The sequence below is a fragment of the Lampris incognitus genome, chromosome 11 (assembly GCF_029633865.1).
Source record: "Lampris incognitus isolate fLamInc1 chromosome 11, fLamInc1.hap2, whole genome shotgun sequence".
NCBI lineage: Eukaryota > Metazoa > Chordata > Actinopteri > Lampriformes > Lampridae > Lampris > Lampris incognitus.
In genome coordinates this window covers 87,967-96,289 of record NC_079221.1, presented here as the reverse complement: position 1 = coordinate 96,289, position 8,323 = coordinate 87,967, and the positions used below count along the sequence as shown (strand labels likewise).

The 8,323-nt window shown below is 42.8% G+C and overlaps 1 non-coding gene across 1 annotated transcript; it reads left to right on the top strand.

Moving 5' to 3' along the window:
- Nucleotides 1–6,148: 6,148 nt before the first annotated feature.
- Nucleotides 6,149–6,360, top strand: LOC130121309 (small nucleolar RNA U3). The gene has a single exon (XR_008811042.1). It is a non-coding gene; the product is annotated as a small nucleolar RNA U3 (small nucleolar RNA).
- The last annotated feature ends 1,963 nt before the right edge of the window (nt 6,361–8,323 follow it).

Here is an 8,323-nt window from a genome sequence, read left to right as displayed (position 1 = left end):
CTATATTTTTCCGTCAGGGTTGGTGTAGGGTTATGGTCAGCAACAGAGACTGTCTGCCTGTGCAGATAAAACCCTCATACTAAATCTATCCCAACCCTTTAAAATGTAGAAAGAGCCGTTTGTTTATTGTATACCAACCTAAAGCTCCAAGACACTCAGTATTTCCCATCAGAAATGCCATTGCTGTGGTTAGCTTGACTCCTGCTAAGAAGTAATCCCACAAAGAATACCATAGTAACAGAGACTGTCTTGGCGGTTGCCAAGCTAACCACTGCAGTGGCATTTCTGATGCAAAGTACAGAGCTTCTCGGTGTGAAAGGACTGGATAAAATTAACGGATAGCTCATTCTACATTTTTTTTTTGTTTTTTTTTTTTTGCTCCTTTATGGGAGCTTCGAGGAAGGAGCGCATTCTGAGGGGTCAAAAAGGGGGAACATTTCATAAATCCGCCAGTTTTATCCAGACCTAAACCTTAGTCCTAACCCTTACCCTTAAAACATAAAATTGCAATAGCAGACTACTTCAAAAAAAAGAGAAGTTTATGTTACTCTAAACCCCACCAATAACTTTTCAAGCTTAAAGCAGGGTAAACTAATCAAGATGGGAGGTGAATTGTAAAGAAGAAACATCCAAATTTACCGTATCCTTAATCCATCAAACTCTATCCACATCCCTAACCCTAATTCTGGGGATATCTCGAAGCCAGCACTGGCGGAGGCACTCTGGTGACACGCGCTGGCCCGGGCATTCAACCCTTAACTTTCACTCCGAGAAGCTCAATATTATCCATCAGAAATGCCATTGCCGTGGTTAGCTTGGCTACTGCGAAGAGTTAGTCTCTGTTGCTGTGGTATTGTCTGTGCGATTGTCTGCCTGAGCTGATAAAACCCTTACCCTAAGCGAAACATAGAAAGAGCCGTCCAGTAATTTTCTCTAAAACTTTCGCTTCGAGAAGCTTGGTCCTTCCATCAGAAATGCCATTGCTGTGGGTAGCTTGGCTACTGCGAAGACCGTCTCTGTTGCTGTGGTATTCTCTGTGCGATTGTCTGCCTGAGCTGATAAAACCCTTACGCTAAGCGAAACATAGAAAGAGCCGTCCCTTAATTTCATCCGAGACTTTCACTCCGAGAAGCTTGGTACTTTCCATCAGAAATGCCATTGCCATGGTCAGCTGGCTACTGCGAAGAGTTAGTCTCTGTTGCTGTGGTATTCTCTGTGCGATTGTCTGCCTGAGCTGATAAAACCCTTACACTTAGCGAATCATAGAAAGATCCATCCATTAATTTTATCCAAGACTTTCACTCCAAGAAGCTTGGTACTTTCCATCAGAAATGTCATTGCCGTGGTTAGCTTGGCTACTGCGAAGAGTTAGTCTCTGTTGCTGTGGAATTCTCTGTGCGATTGTCTGCCTGAGCTGATAAAACCCTTACGCTAAGGGAAACATAGAAAGGGCCATCCATTAATTTTATCCAAGATTTTCACTCCGAGAAGCTTGGTACTTTCCATCAGAAATGCCATTGCCGTGGTTAGCTTGGCTACTGCGAAGAGTTCGTCTCTGTGCGATTGTCTGCCTGAGCTGATAAAACCCTTACACTAAGCGAAACCTATAGAAAGAGCCGTCCATTAATTTTATCCAAGACTTTAACTCCGAGAAGCTTGGTACTTTCCATCAGGAATGCCATTGCCGTGTTTAGCTTGGCTACTGCAAAGAGTTGGTCTCTGTTGCTGTGGTATTCTCTGTGCGATTGTCTGCCTGAGCTGATAAAACCCTTAAACTAAGCGAAACATAGAAAGAGCGGTCCATTAATTTTATCCAAGACTTTCACTCCGAGAAGCTTGGTACTTTCCAACAGAAATGCCATTGCCATGGTCAGCTGGCTACTGTGAAGAGTTAGTCTCTGATGCTGTGGTATTCTCTGTGCGATTGTCTGCCTGAGCTGATAAAACCATTACACTTAGCGAATCATAGAAAGATCCATCCATTAATTTTATCCAAGACTTTCACTCCAAGAAGCTTGGTACTTTCCATCAGAAATGTCATTGCCGTGGTTAGCTTGGCTACTGCGAAGAGTTCGTCTCTGTTGCTGTGGAATTCTCTGTGCGATTGTCTGCTTGAGCTGATAAATCCCTTACGCTAAGCGTAACATAGAAAGAGCCGTCCATTAATTTTACCCAAGACTTTCACTCTGAGAAGCTTGGTACTTTCCATCAGAAATGCCATTGCCGTGGTTAGCTTGGCTACTGTGAAGAGTTAGTCTCTGTTGCTGTGCGATTGTCTGCCTGAGCTGATAAAACCCTTAAACTAAGCGAAACATATAAAAAGAGCCGTCCATTAATTCTATCCAAGACTTTCACTCCGAGAAGCTTGGTACTTTCCATCAGAAATGCCATTGCCGTGTTTAGCTTGGCTACTGCAAAGAGTTAGTCTCTGTTGCTGTGGTATTCTCTGTGCGAAAGTCTTCCTGAGCTGATAAAACCCTTACACTAAGCGAAACATAGAAAGAGCCGTCCATTAATTTTATCCAAGACTTTCACTCCGAGAAGCTTGGTACTTTCCATCAGGAATGCCATTGCCATGGTTAGCTTGGCTACTGCAAAGAGTTAGTCTCTGTTGCTGTGGTATTCTCTGTGCGAAAGTCTGCCTGATCTGATAAAACCCTTACAATAAGCGAAACATAGAGAGAGCCGTCCATTAATTTTATCCGAGACTTTCACTCCGAGAAGCTTGGTACTTCCATCAGGAATGCCATTGCCGTGGTTAGCTTGGCTACTGCAAAGAGTTAGTCTCTGTTGCTGTGGTATTCTCTGTGCGATTGTCTGCCTGAGCTGATAAAACCCTTACACTAAGCGAAACATATAAAAAGAGCCGTCCATTAATTCTATCCAAGACTTTCACTCCGAGAAGCTTGGTACTTTAAATCAGAAATACTATTGCCGTGGTTAGCTTGGCTACTGCGAAGAGTTCGTCTCTGTTGCTGTGGTATTCTCTGTGCGATTGTCTGCCATAGCTGAAAAAATCCTTACGCTAAGCAAAACGTATAGAAAGAACCGTCCATTAATTCTATCCAAGACTTTCACTCCGAGAAGCTTGGTACTTTCCATCAGAAATGCCATTGCCGTGGTTAGCTCGGCTACTGCGAAGAGTTAGTCTCTTTTGCTGTGGTATTCTCTGTGCGATTGTCTGCCTCAGCTGATAAAACCCATACTCTAAGCGAAACATGTAGAAAGAGCCATCTTGTTCTATATTTTTCCGTCAGGGTTGGTGTAGGGTTATGGTCAGCAACAGAGACTGTCTGCCTGTGCAGATAAAACCCTCATACTAAATCTATCCCAACCCTTTAAAATGTAGAAAGAGCCGTTTGTTTATTGTATACCAACCTAAAGCTCCAAGACACTCAGTATTTCCCATCAGAAATGCCATTGCTGTGGTTAGCTTGACTCCTGCTAAGAAGTAATCCCACAAAGAATACCATAGTAATAGAGACTGTCTTGGCGGTTGCCAAGCTAACCACTGCAGTGGCATTTCTGATGCAAAGTACAGAGCTTCTCGGTGTGAAAGGACTGGATAAAATTAACGGATAGCTCATTCTACATTTTTTTTTTGTTTTTTTTTTTTTGCTCCTTTATGGGAGCTTCGAGGAAGGAGCGCATTCTGAGGGGTTAAAAAGGGGGAACATTTCATAAATCCGCCAGTTTTATCCAGACCTAAACCTTAGTCCTAACCCTTACCCTTAAAACATAAAATTGCAATAGCAGACTACTTCAAAAAAAAGAGAAGAAGTTTATGTTACTCTAAACCCCACCAATAACTTTTCAAGCTTAAAGCAGGGTAAACTAATCAAGATGGGAGGTGAATTGTAAAGAAGAAACATCCAAATTTACCGTATCCTTAATCCATCAAACTCTATCCACATCCCTAACCCTAATTCTGGGGATATCTCGAAGCCAGCACTGGCGGAGGCACTCTGGTGACACGCGCTGGCCCGGGCATTCAACCCTTAACTTTCACTCCGAGAAGCTCAATATTATCCATCAGAAATGCCATTGCCGTGGTTAGCTTGGCTACTGCGAAGAGTTAGTCTCTGTTGCTGTGGTATTGTCTGTGCGATTGTCTGCCTGAGCTGATAAAACCCTTACCCTAAGCGAAACATAGAAAGAGCCGTCCAGTAATTTTCTCTAAAACTTTCGCTTCGAGAAGCTTGGTCCTTCCATCAGAAATGCCATTGCCGTGGTTAGCTTGGCTACTGCGAAGAGGTCGTCTCTGTTTCTGTGGTATTCTCTGTGCGATTGTCTGCCTGAGCTGATAAAACCCTTACGCTAAGCGAAACATAGAAAGAGCCGTCCCTTAATTTCATCCGAGACTTTCACTCCGAGAAGCTTGGTACTTTCCATCAGAAATGCCATTGCCATGGTCAGCTGGCTACTGCGAAGAGTTAGTCTCTGTTGCTGTGGTATTCTCTGTGCGATTGTCTGCCTGAGCTGATAAAACCCTTACACTTAGCGAATCATAGAAAGATCCATCCATTAATTTTATCCAAGACTTTCACTCCAAGAAGCTTGGTACTTTCCATCAGAAATGTCATTGCCGTGGTTAGCTTGGCTGCTGCGAAGAGTTCGTCTCTGTTGCTGTGGAATTCTCTGTGCGATTGTCTGCCTGAGCTGATAAATCCCTTACGCTAAGCGTAACATAGAAAGAGCCGTCCATTAATTTTACCCAAGACTTTCACTCTGAGAAGCTTGATACTTTCCATCAGAAATGCCATTGCCGTGGTTAGCTTGGCTACTGTGAAGAGTTAGTCTCTGTTGCTGTGCGATTGTCTGCTTGAGCTGATAAAACCCTTACACTAAGCGAAACATATAAAAAGAGCCGTCCATTAATTCTATCCAAGACTTTCACTCCGAGAAGCTTGGTACTTTCCATCAGAAATGCCATTGCCGTGGTTAGCTTGGCTACTGCGAAGAGGTCGTCTCTGTTTCTGTGGTATTCTCTGTGCGATTGTCTGCCTGAGCTGATAAAACCCTTACGCTAAGCGAAACATAGAAAGAGCCGTCCCTTAATTTCATCCGAGACTTTCACTCCGAGAAGCTTGGTACTTTCCATCAGAAATGCCATTGCCATGGTCAGCTGGCTACTGCGAAGAGTTAGTCTCTGTTGCTGTGGTATTCTCTGTGCGATTGTCTGCCTGAGCTGATAAAACCATTACACTTAGCGAATCATAGAAAGATCCATCCATTAATTTTATCCAAGACTTTCACTCCAAGAAGCTTGGTACTTTCCATCAGAAATGTCATTGCCGTGGTTAGCTTGGCTACTGCGAAGAGTTCGTCTCTGTTGCTGTGGAATTCTCTGTGCGATTGTCTGCTTGAGCTGATAAATCCCTTACGCTAAGCGTAACATAGAAAGAGCCGTCCATTAATTTTACCCAAGACTTTCACTCTGAGAAGCTTGGTACTTTCCATCAGAAATGCCATTGCCGTGGTTAGCTTGGCTACTGTGAAGAGTTGGTCTCTGTTGCTGTGCGATTGTCTGCCTGAGCTGATAAAACCCTTACACTAAGCGAAACATATAAAAAGAGCCGTCCATTAATTCTATCCAAGACTTTCACTCCGAGAAGCTTGGTACTTTCCATCAGAAATGCCATTGCCGTGTTTAGCTTGGCTACTGCAAAGAGTTAGTCTCTGTTGCTGTGGTATTCTCTGTGCGATTGTCTGCCTGAGCTGATAAAACCCTTACACTAAGCGAAACATAGAAAGAGCGGTCCATTAATTTTATCCAAGACTTTCACTCCGAGAAGCTTGGTACTTTCCATCAGAAATGCTATTGCCGTGGTTAGCTTGGCTACTGCAAAGAGTTATTCTCTGTTGTATTTTTTTTTGTGGGATTGTCTGCCTGAGCAGATAATCCCTAACCCAAACCTTATCTCAAGTGAAACATGTAGAAAGCTCTTTGTTCATTTTATGCAAAACTTTTACTCTGAAAAGCTCAGTACTTTCCATCAGAAATACCATTGCCGTGGTTAGCTTGGCTGCTGTGACGAGTTGGTGTCTTGCTGTGGTATTCTCTGTTGGATTGTGTGCCAGAGCAGATGAAACCCTTGCCCCAAACCTAATTGAAAGATATGGAGCCATCCGTTATGTTCAGCCAAACCTAATCCTACTTTCGGGGTTAAGTTCTTTAGTTTTATCGTGAGAAATGTTTTTCTAAAGTGAGCCCTGCCACCCACGATGATGAGCTGGGGTGCTTCTTCCTGAGCGCTAAGCGGGTACAGAGAAGTGGTTTAATCACAAGCTCTGTGCTTTAGATGATGTTTAATGTTCCTTTCATGGGAGCATCAAGAGAAGGGGCATGTTCTGAGTGGTAAAAAGGACAAAAGTGCAGAAATTCCTCAATTTGATCTAACCCTAAACCTTAGTTTTAACTCTTAACACATTAAATTGCAATTGCAGAAAAGTTCAATTTAAAAAAAAAAAAACAAACAAACAAAAAACACTTGTATTGTTTCAAACCCCACCAACAACTTTTCAAGTTTAAAACGGGATAAAGTAATCAAGATATAAGACAATGGGAGATCAGTTGTAACGAATAAACACCCAAATTGCCCCTAGACTTAACCAATCAAACTCTATCCCTAACCCTAATCCTTGGGGTATTTCTAATCCAGCACTTGGGCATTGGCGGAGGTGCTCAGTTGACATGTGTTGGCTCTGGCATTCAACCCTAACCGTAAAGTTAACCTAGTATTTTCAATCTGAAATGCCCTTGCCGTGGTTAGCTTGGCTACTGCGAAGAGTTGGTCTCTGTTGCTGTGGTATTCTCTGTGCGATTGACTGCCTGAGCTGGTAAAACCCTAACGCTAAGCGAAACATGTAGAAAGAGTCGTCCATTAATTTTATCCAAAACTTTCACTCCGAGAAGCTTGGTACATTCCATCAGAAATGCCATTGCCGTGGTAAGCTTGGCTACTGCGAAGAGTTGGTCTCTGTTGCTGTGGTATTCTCTGTGCGATTGTCTGCCTGAGCTGATAAAACCCTTATACTAACTGAAATATTTTGAAAGAGCCGTTCAGTATTTTTATTCAAAATTTTTACGAGTACCTCTATTTTCCATCATAAATGCCATTGCCGTGGTTAGTTTGGCTACAATTAAGAGTTGGTCTCTGTTGCTATGGTATTCTCTGTGCGATTATCTGCTAAAACAGGTAACACACTTACCCTAACCCAACCAAAACATGTAGGAAGAGCCATCCGTTAATTTTGTCCAAAACTTTCACTCCAAGATGCTCGGTTTTTCCTTCAAAAATGCCATTGCCATGGTTACCTTGGCTACCACGAAGAGTTAGTCTCTGTCGCTGTTGTGTTTCTGAGGGATTGTCCGCCTAAACGGATAAAACCCTTACTCTAAGCGAAACATTTAGAAAGCACTCTGTTAATTTCATCCAAAATTTTCAGTCCGAGAAGCCTGGTTCTTTCCTTCAGAAATGCCATTGCCGTGGGTAGCTTCGCTACTGCGAAGAGTTAGTCTCTGTTGCTGTGGTATTCTCTGTTCGATTGTCTGCCTGAGCAGATAATGCCCTTACAACTTAACAAAATATATAGAAAAAGCCGTCCAGTAATTTTATCATAACTTTTACTATGAGTAGCTTGGTACTTTTCATCAGAAATTCCATTTTCGTAGTTAGCTTGGCTACAATGAAGGGTTAGTCTCTGTTGCTGTTGTATTTCTGCGATTGTCTGCTTAAACAGGTAACACACTTACCCTAACCCAACCAAAGCATGTAGGAAGAGCTGTCCGTTAATTTTATCCAAAAACATTCACTCCAAGAAGCTCGGTTCTTTGCTTCAGAAATTCCATTGCCGTGGTTAGCTTGGCTACCACGAAGAGTTGGTCTCTGTTGCTTTTGTATTTCTGAGGGATTGTCCGCCTAAACGGATAAAACCCTTAGACCAAGCGAAATATGTAGAAAAGCCAGGCATTAATTTTACCCTAATCTTTCCCTCCAAGAAGCTTGGTACTTTCCATCAGAAATGCCATTGCCGTGGTTAGCTTGGCTACCACGAAGAGTTAGTCTCTGTTGCTGTTGTATGTCTGCGATTGTTTGCTTAAACGGGTAACGCACTTACCCTAACCCAACCAAAACATGTAGGAAGAGCCGTCCGTTAATTTTATCCAAAACATTCACTCCAAGAAGCTCGGTTCTTTGCTTCAGAAATTCCATTGCCGTGGTTAGCTTGGCTACCACAAAGAGTTGGTCTCTGTTTCTGTTGTATTTCTGAGGGATTGTCTGCCTCAATGGATAAAACCCTTAGACAAAGGGAAATATGT